We start from the raw sequence: 16,627 nt of genomic DNA, 5'->3' as shown, positions 1-16,627 counted from the left end.
CGAGTAGTGCAGACCATTCTGGCTGCAGACCAAGGCATGTACATCAGCGCCCAATCTGTCTACTTCATGAATAAACTGCAGCACGTCCCAGGAATGGGGCTTGGAAAGAGTGGATGGAAAGGTGTTGCAGCACTGGCAGAGGTGCCGCACAACCCACATGCCTTCGGATTGGGCTACGTGTCTACCAAAGAGGACTAGGTAAGAAACACAGAGGAAATAAAGGGTAGAGACAAGGCAAAGAGAGCTGGAAAGCATTATGAACTCGTCCATAGGCCAATTCGGGGGATGCTCAACGGCCATTTCGTGTGAGAAGGAGAAGATTTCCCTTTTGTGGCTTTCTAGAGCCTTGGGTAAATTTCTCAAAGAAGCACATCCCTGGATTCGAGATTTTCTTTGATTTGCAGCTGGAGGATAGTGCTAAGGAAATGACTGAACCAAGCATCAAAGCTAATAAGAGCAAAGAAAGTGACTCAGACGATAGTGAGCTTGAAGTAGGGGCAGCACTAGCCAATCTCCTTACGGATCCCGCGATTGATCTAGAGAACTCGCGGGATAACTTAATTGTCTTCATGATCGGGGAAGAACTGAGTGTGGACCCAACCATTGGAATTCTAGATGCATTGAGGGCAGCACGTCTTACTTGGCAGTTGGAGGAAGGCTTTCTTTCTAGTTCTGAACTGGGTGATGAGCTAGAGTCTGATTCCACTAAGTCTGTGGAGTCGGGATCAGATTCAAGTTAATCTGTGGAGTCTGAGTCTAGCATTCCTGGGAGTGGTAACCCGGATGCTAGGGTCCTATCAAGGTCCTCTTTTTCTTTTGGTTTTGAGTCATTTGTAATCGAGGAGCTGGAACTTTTGAATGAAATCATTGCAGATTCTGAGTACTTCTCTGTGCCGTTGATTTATTACATTGACCAAGATTTTCAAAATTTTAATGAATACGAAAAGGGAGAAATTCCTTTGGCATTGAAAAACTTGATTAATCAAGAAGATGAGAGGTATGTTAAACCCTGCATTGATGAATCATTGCCATTAATGTGGGCACTAAGAAGGATCCACGCTTGGTCTAGATAGGGTCCACATTGTCTTCGAAGGAAAGCAAGCGTTTAATCGCTTTACTAAAAGATTTCAAAGATGTTTTCGCATAGTCCTACGACAACATGCCTAGAATCGATCCTGAGATTATACAACATCGGATCTGTCTTGGCCTTGAGGCCCGACCAGTCAAGCAGAAGCTGGGCAGAATTCGTTCAGATTGGGCACTGAAAATCAAGAGAGAGGTCACCAAGCAGATTCATGCAGGATTCTTGTTAGTATCTGAGCATTCGACTTGGTTGGCCAATATCGTCCCAGTGCCAAAGAAGGATGGCAAGATCCGAGTTTGTGTTAGTTTTAGGGATTTGAATAAAGCTAGTCCGAAGGACGACTTTCTGCTGCCGCACATTGATGAGTTGGTAGACTTCATTGATGGCCATGCCTTGCTATCATTTATGGATGAGTTTTCCGGGTATAACCAGTTTATGATGGCACAAGAGGATAGAGAAAAGACAGCGTTCACTACTCCATGGGGCACCTACTGGTACCGAGTCATGCCGTTTGGGTTAAAAAATGTTGGGGCTACCTATCAGAGGGCTGTGACCACCATTTTTCATGATATGATCCACAAAGAAGTTGAGGCGTACATGGACGACGTGATTGTCAAGTCCAAAGAACGAGAAGGCCACTACATCGTGCTAGAGAAATTCTTTCAATGGATCAGAGAATACAGATTGAGGTTGACCGCGCATAAATGCACCTTCGGCGTAATGACAAGGAAAATGATGGGCTTTCTAATCACACAGAGGGGAATTGAAGTGGATCCTTCCAAAATCAAGGCCATCTTAGAAATCCCACCACCAAGGACTGAAAAGGAGGTGCGTGGCTTTCTAGGTAAAGTGCAATTCGTAAGACGGTTTATCTCCAAATTAACCTTGACTTGTGAACCACTATTTGGTCTCCTGAAAAAAGGGAAGAAATTTTGATCGGATGATCAATGTCAGTTTGCCTTTGAGCAAGTCAAGCAATACCTCCAGAATCCGCCTGTGTTGTCGCCGCCAGAGTCGAGGAAACCTTTGATTCTATATCTGTCAGTGACAGACTCGACCATGGGGTGCATGCTTGCTCGGGAATTTGAGGATATGGTGGAGATAGCCATCTACTACTTGAGTAAGAAAATGCTAGACTATGAGACCCGGTACACTCCCTTAGAGAAAGCTTGCTTAGCCTTGGTATGGGCTACCCCGAAGTTGAGGCACTACTTGTTAGTTAACTTTGTAATCTTGGTTTCGAGATTAGATCCTATCAAATATCTCTTTGAGAAACAGACGCTTACGGGTAGGCTAGCCCGTTGGTTGCTTCTCCTCTTCAAATTTGATCTCAAATATGTCACCCGCAAGTTGGTCAAGGGAAGAGCTGTAACGGAATTCCTGGCAGACCACCCAGTAGAAGGGGATAAGGTAGTGGAATACTTGTTCCCAGATAAAGATATTCTTCACGTAGAAGAGGAAACATGGACGATGCATTACGATTTTGGAATAGGTGTGTTACTGATAGCACCCGATGACTGCCATATACCCGTGGCCTTCAAACTCCGATTCAAAGTGTCTAACAATGAAGTAGAATATGAAGTGTGTATTGCTGATTTAGAAGTTGTTCTAGAACTAGAGGCAATAAGGTTGGATGTCAATGGGGACTCAAATTTGGTTGTTTCTCAAGCGAACAGGGACTGGAAAGTCAAAGAAGAGAAAATAAAGGTTTATCATCAGACCTTGGATGTTCTGATTTCGAGGTTTGCATTCACGCATTTGTTGAGAGAGAACAACCAGTTCGCTGACACGCTGGCAAATCTATCTTCTATGGTAGTGTAGACACCCCATTTTTGATCGTCCTCAAGACTTGGACGTCACCGGTTGAACACTCGGTGATCATCCATGTTTTTGTTCGTTCGGAGTTCTCAGAGGTCTCGGCTCGCGCGCCTTGCCTCAGGATCTCCGAACTCGACTGTTTAGTGTCTGGTTTTGCACCAAACACTTGTGTTTTGCCTTGGAGGGGCAGGGAATGCCTTGTGAGGCATCCCCACTCACCACCGGCAGTGGCTAGAGGCCACCGGCTGGTTTTTGCTGCCACCGGCAATGTATATTGCCGGCCGGCACTATTTTTTGCCGGTCAGCACTATTTAGTGCCGGTCGACACTCTTTTTTGCCAAAATGGCATTTTTGGCCGGCCGACTACTGTGCATCTGCTTTTGCAGATATTTTAAGACAGCTGTCTTGCCTTTTGCTCCCCTCCATACACGTGTATGGAGGGATCTCCCTCTTATGAAGCTTGTCTTGTAAGCTTTACAAGACAGGAAGTTCCATAAAGGGAGGGGCTCTCTCTTGTTGCTAGGGTTGGGGAGATTTAGACATTATAGAGAGAGAAAAATGCAGACCAAGCTCTGGTTTTAGGGTTTTAATTGCATACACATCCTATCTCTATATTACTCTTGTGTGTGTTTTAGTCCATACTATTGCACACAAGCACCTAGTGTTTCACCTTCCTCTTGAAACTAAGGTTCTAAGGGCTTGTTCTTGAGGTTCTTGACTGGTTTGGAACCTAAGGAAGCAACAAGGTCACCATTGTTGAAGAGGTCTTCAAGGGTAAGAATCTTACCCCTTTTTTCCCATTTTTGCATCTTGTTTTTACCTATCTTAAAATTGTTTTTTAGCTTAGTTTATAATACAAAAAAGTTCTGTTTTTAAGCCCTCTTGGTTGTTTATTAAGGGTGTTTTGTGGTTTGGAGGTGTTTGACCCCTCCTAGGCCTTGAAAGGCCCCATTTTGAGCCATTTTGAGCAAGCTTCGAGACTTTGGTGTTTGGGCCTCTTCACCACTGAAATCTTGAGGGATTTCAGTGGTGGAGATGGTGCCTTGAAGTCTCCAAAAGGAGAGGGCCACCCCCTCTCCTTGTTGTCCTTAAAATGCACCATTTTTGGCCTCTTGAGAGAGCACCTAGCTAGGCTTCATGTTGACCGTGCCTTAGTTGTTTTTTGTGCTTAATATGTCATATTATGCCTCTGTTTTTTGTTGGTTTTGGTACACCATGCATGCTTAGCATACCTACCATGTAATGCCATGTTATTGCCTCAATGTGCCGTAGGTTGTTAGCCCTTGTTGGAGCATGTTTTAGGCTTAGCCTTGTGAAGGTTTTGTGCATATTTTGCCATGTTTTAGGTCTGTCCATGGTTGTTTGGGTCGGATTTGGCATGCTTAGTATAGCCCCTTTGCATTCCGGCTTGTTGGCCTTAAGTATGTGAATGTATAGCATGACATTTTTGCATTGATTTGGTGTTTTGGAATCATCCACCATGTTATTTCAGTCCTATTTGCATGCCTATATGTTTACCTTGGATGCATCTTTAATGCTTTGGAAGCTTGTGTAGTATGCTCCATGTTTTGGTGATTATGCATGCCTTTGTTTTTGAGCCACTTAGATGCCATCTAAGTGATCCTTAGGCCTTGTCTTAATGTGCTAAAACTTTGTTTTTGGTCAATAAGTTCATGCCATGTTTGGTCTTGCTAAGTGTAGTTCAATACTCCATTGGTTTACTTTGAGTACTTAGACCATTTGCATGCTAAAGTTTAGCTTATCTTGTTGCTTGGTTTGACATCATCCTAACATGATTTATAATGCTTACCTTGCATGCTACATGTCCATGATTACCTTCTTTCAAATGTGTTTGAGAGTTGTCCAATTTGTGCCTAAGTGTTGGCCTTAACATGTGCATGCGTGTATGTGTGTTTTGGTCCCTTGTTTTGGTCACTTTGGCCCTTGTTTTAGGCCTAATTAGAGCTGCCTAAATCATGTATAAGTCCATCTTTTCATCCATTTGCATTGCCTCATGTTCGCTTGTATGCTTGCATAAGTGCCTTGCCATGCCATGTTGCATCCTTAGCTTGCATGCCTAGGTTGCATTGCATCTTGCATGTATGCCTTGTTCCTTGACTTAATGATAGGAATTGGGCCTTGATGTGTTTGTTTGGTTTGCATTTCATTTGACATGAAAGTTGCACACTTGGTCACTTGGGCCATCATGCATGGAAATGCGTGATTGGTGGTCCGAGAACAGAGAAGTATGTCCCTTTGAGTCATTACCATGATAGGGGGTATGATTGGTGCATATATGCCTTGAATTGTGCTGCCATGCTTTGCCTTGCCCTCTGTTGCTGTCAATTGCAGATTCTGCAAGAACACTCAAGTGCCGACCGGCACTCCCATATCTACCGATGGCTTCACCAATGGCCGGTGGCCATAACACACTGCCAGTGACAGTTCCATTCAGCTGGTGGCACTCCTCAGTGTCCTAGGAACTAGTTCTGAGATTTTGGCAGCCTCCAGAGGAGTAAAGGAAGGAAAATAGAGGCAGCCTATGCATGGCGGTGCGTTTCCGAGCAAGATCCGGGCATGCGCTGCATTTGGCCCTCCTCCCGAGGCGGTTTATCTGTTTTCCTAGCTTAATTAGTTCATTAATTAATTAGGCAATTTGTAATATTTAATTAGCTTGTGTAGTTAATTAATTTGTAATATTTATTTGGTCCCTCCGAGTGAGGGCAAATTTGTAATAAGCGTGTGTGGGTGAGTGTGTGAATGTCTTCCAATCCCCACTTCTTTCTTCCCTTTTACTTACCCGCTTTGATGGTTAGTAATAGGACATGTTCAAATTAGCATACCTTATGCTATGCATGCGTGCATTCATTCATTTGTCCTGCATGCACCGGGCTCGGTACATCATGCTAACTGCATTTGTACTTCAATTCCAAATTGAATACGTCCATCAATTGATCGCATTTCACATGCCATGTTTAGGTTAGCCGAGCCTATTCTAGCAACATGTTGTATGCGATGCATTAGGCACTTAACATGTACTTGGGTCATGCATGTCTGCTAACAAGTTCTTTGTTTTGGCGTGGAGTATTATGTAAGTATTTTAATGCTTTAGCATATCGCATGCGTGTGAATGCTACCATGACAGTATGTTTACCATGTGGCTAGATGCTTACGTGATATTACTGTTTGAATGCCTGTGGGTGAAGGTTAGATTGCCTGAGTTGGAAAAACTCATTAAAATCCGTGTTTTAGCCTACTCGCGAGTAGCAAATTCCAAAACGTTTTTCAAGAAACAAACGGAGATGCAATGCTTGTTTCCAAATTAGGCAATCTAGTCTATACTTGTTTGCTGTGCGCATAACATAGTAATTCTAGGCTAATAACCGGAATAAGAACACATAAAGTTTTCAAAAACGGATATCATGATTAGTAGAGGCCGGTCTTCGGACCGGGCGAGAGGGAGTGCTCACAGCTGACCTTCCCCGATCGTACCCAAGCTCCCGAGCCGAGACAACTCTGGTGATGACAGACATGTGGCCTTCGGCACCGAGTCAGGGTTTCCTAAATTTCCCCATTTTAAAAAATATTTAGGTGGCGACTCTGTATCTGGCAAAGCAATCCATGTTTGGCACTTCTTTTCAAAAAATCTGTTTCTCAAAACGATTTGCCGGATTTGGACTCTTTGGTTCAAGATTAAGAACCGTGACAACAAAATCGAGTCCGAGCTGTAGCAAAGCCCCCCACGCGGGCGCGTCTACAGTTTCTGGCGACTCCACTGGGGAAAGTAGAGAGCTTGACTCGAACTCATGATATCCCATTTTGACTTCATCTATGTGTCTCTTTGCATTGCATTTGCATTGGTGCGCCTAGGAACACAGTGTTTGCCATCTGCCATTCCTGAACGGTTTGCCAGAAGCTTGTCTTGTCAAGGCATGACCATAAGGCTGACCGGTTATGGGCTCTGACAACATGGGAACACAAACCACGGTTTACCAGGGCACCCTTTTCGACCATTCGACCTAGTACATATTCGGATCCATAGTGACCATTCCAAGTTAGGACAGGCTGCTTACCCGATGTTAGGTTGTTTGAGAACTGCTGCGTGCATAGTGGAACCCTAGTTCCTGACAAAATAGGACAGGGAAACCCTACCCCAACATAGGGGTGTTTTGGCTCTCTTTACTTGCTATGTGCTTTTAGAATGTATTTCTACAAGGAAAGTATATATCAGTTTGCAAGTTTGAGTATCAGATCTGAGGACACCAGTATCAGTGTCAATTGTGAGAGTCAGTTATCTGCGGGTATCAGGGTTCAGTTTTCGGGAACAGTGATTTCTGGGAACAGTGATCAGCAGTAGAGTACAGTTGTTCAGCTACACTCGTGTTTGATCTGTTTGGGCTGAAATGCTGTTTTGTTTCTCCTTTCAGTTCAGAGTGTCCAGAGCCGGTACAGAATAGCCAGTGTTCTCCCTTGCCGAGGCAGGGCTTATGATGATGCAGAATTCAGAAGAGATCATAGTTATGACGGCTGCATTGGAGCAGGGGATCACTCTGCAAAGTGAGGCCAACACTGATGTGTCACATCCACCCAGGTCGGCTGTTGTGCACCCGGTCTGGGCACCCCAGTTATATCAGGCTCGCGAGCCTACTACATTCGAACTGATGGGGATGATAGGTGATCTCCAGAGGTCTATGGCGGATCTCGCCTACGGAATGTCAGCTTCACCCCCAGCGGCACCGTATGCCAGGAATTTCATACCACAGGAGCCTCCGCTGCTGGGGCGGATTGTGATAGAGCTCAGCCAGCCAGAGGTGGCTTCCAGCTACAGCCACGACATGTCAGCAACAACCGGGCTTCGCTCTGAAGCAGCAACCCAAACCCTTGACCAGGCTGAGGCCGGAGGAAAAGACAAAATGAAGGCAGATGCCGATCCCATTGAACAACTACTGTGGGCAGTCGAGGCTTTGAAAGCCGGGGGAATGAACAAGCAACAGATATCCGCAGTTGTGGCAAAGACTGTGGAGGATGCTTTCCCCACTCCACCTGAGGGTAGTTCAAGCCAGTCAGAAAATCGGGATAGGCCCCGTCATGCCAAGACAGTTCCTCCTATTCCCGCCCCTGCACCCGGGAAAGATCAGAAAGCTAAGGTGGCGCCTGCCGACCCTTTCGCTTGTGCGGCTAGTAAGAGCGCTCAGACTCCAAAGTACCTGCCCCGGGGGCGCAGGACTTTTCACGCTCTCTACATGCCTCTGTCCAAGGCACTTCAGATCCTTGCCGAGAGGGGACACCTTAAACCCTTGGAGCCTCGGCCTCTCCCAAAGAATCTCCCTGCCACGCATGATGCTGCTCAGTACTGTGCGTACCACCAGCAGACAGGCCATGCTACCGACAATTGCTTCCGCCTCCGTCATGAGGTGCAAGATTTGATTGACAACGAGGTTATCCTCCCACCTACCTCAGCCAAGTCTGTTACCACCGAGCTGTTGGACTTTGAGGATACTGTAAGTATGTAATCAGAAGTTGAACCACCTGCGGGCGGCATCTGGATGTGTTTTGAATGTAGCGTCTGGCACGCATTTTTGAGTGGCTATGAACGCTAGCTTTGTAAATCCTCGCTTGGGTATCGAGTCAGTCTTTTGTTTTGAGTCTGTCTCTTTGTCTTGAGTCAGTCTTTTTGCTTAAAGGTCTGTCTTGTTGTAGCGAGTCAGTCCCCTTTGTATATAATACCAGGTGATTCTGGGGTTGTTGCCTCGAACACCGTTTTGTCTTGTAATTACCTGTTTTGTTTTTGAGTCTGTTTCTGCCGAGGGGCCAGTTACACCAACAAATCTAAATGAAACAGCTGTTGCTATCTCACTTTCATGCTTGCTTTCAGCATAAGTGCCAGAGAATTTGATTAGGCTGACAGTACATCTCGCCTGCTCTTCTGTGCCTTGAAGTCATTGCATTAACCTAAGTTTTTCAAAAAGAAAAACCTTTTGAACACTGCGGTGATAAAAACGAAGAGGAAGGAATTCCTTAGGTTTTGCAAAACTTTGATCATTTTGAGGGAAAGAGAGGCGTGCTAAGCCCTTAATGAATGAAATCATGCTTGTCGGCGTGGGTATTGAGAAGGATCCTGGCTTGATCCAGATTGGTTCCACACTATCTTCGGCGCAAGCGATTTGTCGCTTTCTTAAAAACTTTCAAAAACAAATGTTTTACGCAGCCCTGTGAAGACCTGTGTGGAATCGCTCTTAAGATTGCGCAGCCTAGGATCGCTCTCAGCCTCAGGATTCAACCCGTTCAAACTTTGAACCTGTTCAGAACGTTCAGAAAGTTCAACGGTCAAACATCATATAAGGCCCGCATGGCCAGATCAGAAGCAGCCCTCGAGCAGGAGGCATCAAAGCCGAATCAAAACGAGTAGATCTCACCAGAAGAAGCTCGTAGAGCAACCATGATGGATTCTTCTGCAAATCAGTGCAACAGCCGTTCTCCTAGACACAAAGAGGCTTCAACTTCAAAAACCATTTGGCATGGACTTGTTACACTTTTACCCTTGAGAGGCTCGCTGGGCCGAAAACCCGGAAGGGCGACCCAGGCAAAAGTTAGAGCAAGATAAAAATACAAAAAAGAGCAAAAAAAAAGAGAGAAAAAGAAAAGAAAAAAAAAGAAAAAAAAATGCGAAAAGGAAAAGAAAAAATTATTAAAAAAAAAAGGAAAAAAAGAAGCTCGCAAGGTCGAAAACCCGCATCGGGCACCTTGGCAAAAATCAGAGCCTGAAAAGTGAAGGTTAAAATACCCGAGTGTACCTTAACCGGAACTACGTAAGGCTTGATTCCCATGTTTGGGATACGTAGGCAACTTCATCATGAAGTCCAGCCCCCAACGCTTTCATAGCGTCTCAGTCCATGCAATGGTTTCGATTTCATCCCAAAGTCCAGTTGCCAATACCCTTCAAGGTGATTGTGTCCATATATTTGTTGTGACCATCTTCGTTATCTCTGTGTCCGAGAGTTCGACCACCACCAATGAAGACTATTTGCGGACTGTTGCGGCATCATCCAAACAAGGGGCAGCTTTCCGTTGCCACGAGACGCCGTTCAAACCAGGGGCAACTTTCCGTTGCCTCCCACCCCCTTCAAACCAGGGGCAATTTTCCATTGCCTCCGATCCGAGGTTGCGCATCTCAAAGAGTAAGTTTCATGCTCGTTAAGCATTGACTGTTTGAAAAATAGTTTTTGAAAATTTTTACTGAGGTTGACTATTTTCTCGAAAACTATTTCATTTTCCAAAACTAGACCATTGCCTTGGACCCAAAAAGGAAAATTTTCAGTGCTTGCAGCCTGACTTGCATGCTTTTCAAATCAAAAATCGAACAAGTACGTTAATCCGACTCTCATTTTGATCAAACTTGTTTTAGTAGAAAACCAAAACGAAAAGAATGGTTAAAATGATGAACTAGGGGCACAGTTGAGTCAGGCGTTCTGTCTTTCTCCCGTCATTGACGTACTTGCCAGAAGAGCGCTCTACCCGCCAGAAGAAATAGCCGTGAGCTAACGGTGTTGAGCATGAACCCACACCTTTCTAGTTATCCATCAATCACCCCGGGGAGGGATGAAAAATGAGAGAATGACGAATAGAGAGGTGTGAGTTGAGAGAAAAGTGAGGAAAAGGGTTTTGAGAGAAAATCCGAGCTTGAGAGTCGAGTGATGTGAGAATCACAACTCAGAAGGGGGTGGGAAACAATACCCAGATTGAACTGGCTCCTCGTAGTCTGAGGTCCCCCGTTTTCGCTAACGCGTCTGTATGTCGTGTCTTTTGTTTTGTTTATCTCAACCTTTGTTTTAGGTCTTTTTCGAGCGTGTCTCATTGTGTTTAGGTCGTGCACCTCTTTGTTTGAGTCCTCCCCGCTGTGTTCAGTTGTAGGCTCGATACCCTGGTTTGAAAAACCCTTATTCAATTTCAGAATTGTTTACACTTGGAATGCTGTGCCATCCTCTACATTGGAGCATGCTTCAACTCCAACCGGTTCCGTCTTTGAGCTCCGTCTTGTCAGATTGGGCTATTTTGTTTAAAGTTTGCTGTGTGCAGAATGAACCGAATGTTGTGTTATGGGCTGTATGCAGATTAATCCCCAACAGAGTAAGGGCTGTGTATCCAGAATCAGGCAATGGGCTGCTTGGGTTATTTTGCTGTTGGCTGTTTAGTTATCTGATTATTACAGTGCAAGTGTTCAATTTTCAGACAACCAATCAATTTCATTTACATTGAGGTGTAACATGATGGAATGCGATGCAATACATGAGATATGTAAATGTAACAATTTTTAAGCAAAAATTCTGTTCATTTCATAATCTTTTTCAAGTACAAAGTTTTGAGGAAAACAAAATCTGCCTGCGGCAGTACAAAGTATCCTGACTATCAAAAAGGAAAAGTACAAGAAAGAAAGAAAAATAGCAAAAGTCAATGTCAAGCGACTCCAAAGGCCATCAGTCTGTCCTGGTCCTCTTCCTAGATGAAGGTCCAGGAGCATCATCAGCATCGTCGTCAGAGCCCGAGCTAGAACCGCCTCTGGTCTCCTCCTCCGATGACTCGGACTCCGCCTCTACCTCCGCCTCTAACTCCTCGTCATCATTATCATCCGGGACTGGAGCTCGCGAGCTACTTCCGACATAAGTGCGCCCCGTTTTGGAGCGGGGGAATACTCGGCCCTCCTCATCTCTCCCTCAAGCAGGGACGGAAGGTCCAGCTGGAGCACCTCCTGCCATAGGAATCTGGAAAGGAGGTTGAAAAAGTACATAAAAAGGGAAATGCATCAGTATACTGTGGACAGTTTAACGGTGCAGAATGCAGTGTATGAGTACAGTGTGTGTATACTGTGGACAATTTAACAGTGCAGAATGCAGTGTATGAGTACAGTGTATGAATGCCGTGAGCAATTTACCAGCGCAGAGTACAGTGCAGAATGCAGTGAGTGCAGTGTGTCAGATGCTGTGAGATCAGTGTATCAGGTGTTGTGCAGTGCATCAGATTATGTGAAGCAGTGTATGAATGGTTTGAGGCCAGTGTCAGAAGAACATACCGGAATGCTGTAGAGGGCCAGGAGATCAAAGGTCCGCTGGAGCATCCCCATCATGGAGGCATTCATCTCTAATGACTGTCGGGTGTACGCAGAAGAAGCCTGCAAAAATATCAGATGCATCAATATTCTGTGGAATATCAAATAAACTGAAATGAAATGGCTATACAGAAATACAGTAATACATACCGGAGGTAAGTCGGGGACACCGACAGACTTGTGATCAGCTGGCAGAGGGGCGAAGGGGATCTGATAGGTCGCCCCACCCTGCCCCCGGAAAGTCAGTACAGCAGGCAGGGCGGGCCAACCAGCCCCCCGTCCTCCCTGAGTTCTGCCCCTGCCACGGACTCGAGCCCTCCTCGAAGCTCCCGCTCCGGCTCCCGCTCCTGCCCCAGCCGCTGGTGCTACGAGCCTGGCCCCCTCCGCTCGACGGCCACCGCTCAGAGGTCGCATCAGGTACGTCTGCACGTACTCCCGGTAGTCGCCGATGCCTCTGAAGCGGGCCTCCTCCCAGCCGATAGTGTAATCGTCCATCTGCTCGGTGGTGAGCCTCTCGGTCTCCCTCATGTCCGCAAGAGGGTGAACCGGGACTATCTGCTCAGGTAACCCTAGGGTCTGGCGTAAGAAACGTTCACCCAGGTACCAAGCCTGACAGACCGGGCCCTCCAACAAGATCCGGAAACGTGAGGTCTCATCGGCACTGGCAAACCGATCTCGAGTCACAGCTGGCAACGGAGCCCACGGCTGCCAGGTGATCTGAAAATGCAACACAGTTTGTTATCTACTGTTATTGAAATATGCAGTGGGAAAGCGAAGCTTAAATGAACTGCAAGTAAAACATACCTCGGCCGGGGTAATGGTGTCGAAGTATCGGCGGAAAAAGCCGAAAGTCTCTCGCGGCCGCCGGGTGCATCTCCCGTCAAAGCGGCGTGAAAAGGGGACAACCAGAGGGGTCTCTGTGACTGGTACGGGGGCAAGCCTAGGAAAGTAGGCGTAAACCCACAGCTGCAAGGTAAATACCAGTACATTTATCAGAAAAAGCAGAATATACAGAATAAAGGAAAAATGGCAGAGCCGTGTGTTGTGCAGTGTATTGTGTACAGTGTACAGTGTGAGCAGTGTACAGTCAGTGTAAAGCAGAACGTATGTGTGTGCCGTGTGTACAGTATACAGCAAGTATAGAGCAGACTACAGTGTGTGCAGTGTACAGAGTACAGAAAATATCGGACAGAAATGAAAAGCGGAGAAGAAATGTACCTTCCAAGCCCACCAGTAGCCTCCGAGCAACAGGCCGCTGCCGCGCAAAGCCGAGCTCATGTATCCGTAGAGAGTGGCCAGAGCGGGGCCACCCCAGTCGTAGTGCAAAATGTCCCAGACATCCACCAGTGCACTGAGAAGGCAAAGAGGCACGGTGTTCGCCCGGTCGGCGAAGATGGTCGTCCCAAATAAGAACATGAGGAAGCCGCGGGCATACCTCTCCTCGGCCTCCGGAGTCATCGGATCTGCATCACCGAGAGTGGGCTGGACCCTAAACTGTACCTCGAACCAGGAGTACCGCACAAAACCTGGGCGAGCGAGAGGTGGGGCCTCCCCCAGCAGATAGACCTGAGCGGCGGTCCACTCATCCATGTCGATATCAAACGGGATCGGATCACCCCCTACCCCGATGCCTGTGAGCATCGAGAAGTCGTAAGGGGTCATCGTCATGTCCCCTGCTATGGAGAAGTGAAAAGAATCGGTGGTGTCCCACCACCTCTCCGCCAGAGCGGCGAATAGAGGTCTGCAAGTAGTGAGTCGCGAGAGCCCTCGGCAGAAGGCGCCGAAACCCGCCCGGTCCACTATGCGATAGACCGCGTCAGGGAGCTCGTCGTACCACTCCCGAGCGCCAGTGTTCCCATACCCGCGAATGGTATGGGAATCCTCCTGTAAACAGAAAATAACAATTGCAAAACAACATTCAAAATGCAGTTTTAAGAAGCATACAGATGTAGCATGCGTGCAAGTTTAACAGATTTAAACAAGTACCGGGTGCCGGTGCGCTTACAGTGAACTACGGCGTGTGATGTGTCAGCGTGTTTTGGTGGTTCAGTACAGATGTAGCATGCGTGCAAGTTTAACAGATTTAAACAAATACCGGGTGCCAGTGTGCTTACAGTGAACTACAGCGTGTGATGCGTCAGCGTGTTCGGGTGGTTCAGTACAGTATAGCATGTGTGCATAGTTTGACAGATTCAAGCAAATGCTGGGTACCAGTATGTATACAGTGTGCGCCGTGTGTTTGGGTGACTCAGGACCAGTGCAGTGTGTGTGCATGTGTCAGTTTCAAGCAGATATCAGTTGTGTGTATGTTTACAGTCAACTACGGTATACGGTATATCAGCTAAAGCAGTTAAAGAGCATAAATAAGCTACGACAGTTTTTGTGCCCTACATTGCAGAAAGTAAAGTAGAGGAAAGAGAGTTACCTCGAAAACGCCGAAGGACAGGTGGGAGGTAGGCTCGCGCAGCAATAGCTCGGGTGGCACGTGCCTCTCGAAGCTCCGAAACTGGTGGAGTCCGTCGGGGGGCAGAACATGGATCGCCGGCCGGTAGGTCGCCGGGTCGAACGAGCGCTCGCGCAAAGGTAGAAGCTCGACTCCGGGATCCATCTCGTGATCCGAGGGAGTCCCGTTGCATGGAATGTCGTCCGCCATGTCGAGAATGATGAGAAAATAGCCGGAGGAAGGAAAACCGGGCTAGAATACGAAGAGTCAACCGAAAAGTCAACTCCCGAGAAGGTCGAAAATAGCCGGGAAGGCCGGAATGTGAAAAGGCACGGAAATCAAGAGGAAAGCAAGGGGAACAAACCCCAAAAAGACGGGAACGCCAAACAAGGCACCGAAACAAAGTTTTGTTCGGTTGAAAATGTCCGAAACGCGAAGGAAATCGCGAATCCAACGACGAAACGGGCGTAGAACGCGAAGAAACGGGCGAAAGAGGAGAGAAAAACACTCTAGAGAGAGAGGGTTTGGATTTTCGGCGGTGGAGTAAATGAAAAATAGGGTTTGGAAGCCCTATTTTAAAACACCCGAAGTGAAATCTCGAAACTGCCCCGACTCAGCAACTTTTTGCCGGTCGGCAATGTTTTGTGCCGGCCGGCATAATATTGTGCCGATGGAGTTATTCTGCAGCCGGTGGACAGCCGGTGGCCTCCCCTCCCGGCTGGTGGTGTTCCCACAGCCTTGTTTAGGCCATATGAGAAGTTTCTGGTCTTCATAGCTCAAGAAAGTGCAAGAAAGTGCATCTCCGACGCTCAACCGGCCTCCGTTGTGACCTCGGGTTGTGTCTTCTATGCGTGGCACTCGAATTTGTGCAAGGTGTATCCTTTTTGTATCCTTTTAAATTCAAAAGTTGCCCCATGTGCGTTGCACGCGTTCATCGCACTACTTCGGTGCATTACATCGCGCTGTCATGAGCCTCACATTCGCATTGTTATGCACATACTACATGCGTTGTAACACGCACCCCTTGCATTGTCATGCACATCTCTCATGCATTGTCATTGCATTTTTATTCCATGCATTGTCATGCATTCCGAAACACGTGCGTTGTTACGCATTTAAGTCCATTTACATTCCGTATGGCATGCGTGTCACACTTAGCATCGTCTTACATTCCGTGTGGCATGCGTGCTACACTTGCATCATTTTGCATCTTATGAGGCATACGTGTCTCATTTATTTCATTTATACTATTTTGCATCGGCATGCGTGCCCCATTTGCATCGACACGCGTGCCTTATTTTCATCGGCATGCGTGTCTCATTTCCATTGGCAGGTGTGCCCCATCTTCTTCATCGGCACGCGTGCCTTATTTTCATTGGCATGCGTGTCATCATTTGCATAGAGCATTGCATTCAATCACGCTGCTTAGCGCATCGCACTGTTTTGTGCATTTCAAAATCACTCACGCTGTTTAGCGCATCGCACTGTTTTGTGCATTTCAAAATCACTCGCGCTGTTTTGCGTATCGCACTGTTTTGTGCATTTCAAAATCACTCGCGCTGTTTAGCGCATCGCACTGTTTTGTGCATTTCAAAATCACTCGCGCTATTTTGCGTATCGCACTATTTTGTGCATTTCAAAATCAGTCGCGCTGTTTTGCATATCGCACTGTTTTGTGCATTTCAAAATCACTTGCGCTGTTTAGCGCATCACACTGTTTTGTGCATTTCAAAATCACTCGCGCTGTTTTGCGTATCGCACTGTTTTGTACATTTCAAAATCACTCGCGCTGTTTAGCGCATCGCACTGTTTTGTGCATTGCATTTCAATCACGCTGTTTTGCGTATCGCACTGTTTTGTGCATTTCAAAAACACTCGCGCTGTTTAGCGCATCGCACTGTTTTGTGCATTGCAAAGCACTCGCGCTGTTTAGCGCATCGCACTGTTTTGTGCATTTCAAGTCAATCGCACTGTTTTGTGCATTTCAATCACGCTGTTTTGTGCATCGCACTGTTTTGTGCACCTCATTGGTTTCATTTTGCATTCCGTGTGGCATACGTGTCACACTCGTATCATTTTTGCATCTTATGAGGCATGCGTGTTTCATTTGTTTCATTTTGCATTCCGTGTGGCATGCGTATCACACTTGCATCATTTTGCATCTTATGAGGCACGCGTG

The sequence above is a fragment of the Camellia sinensis genome, chromosome 6 (genome assembly GCF_055761805.1).
Source record: "Camellia sinensis isolate YWXY chromosome 6, ASM5576180v1, whole genome shotgun sequence".
Lineage (NCBI taxonomy): Eukaryota > Viridiplantae > Streptophyta > Magnoliopsida > Ericales > Theaceae > Camellia > Camellia sinensis.
This window is presented reverse-complemented; position numbering follows the sequence as displayed.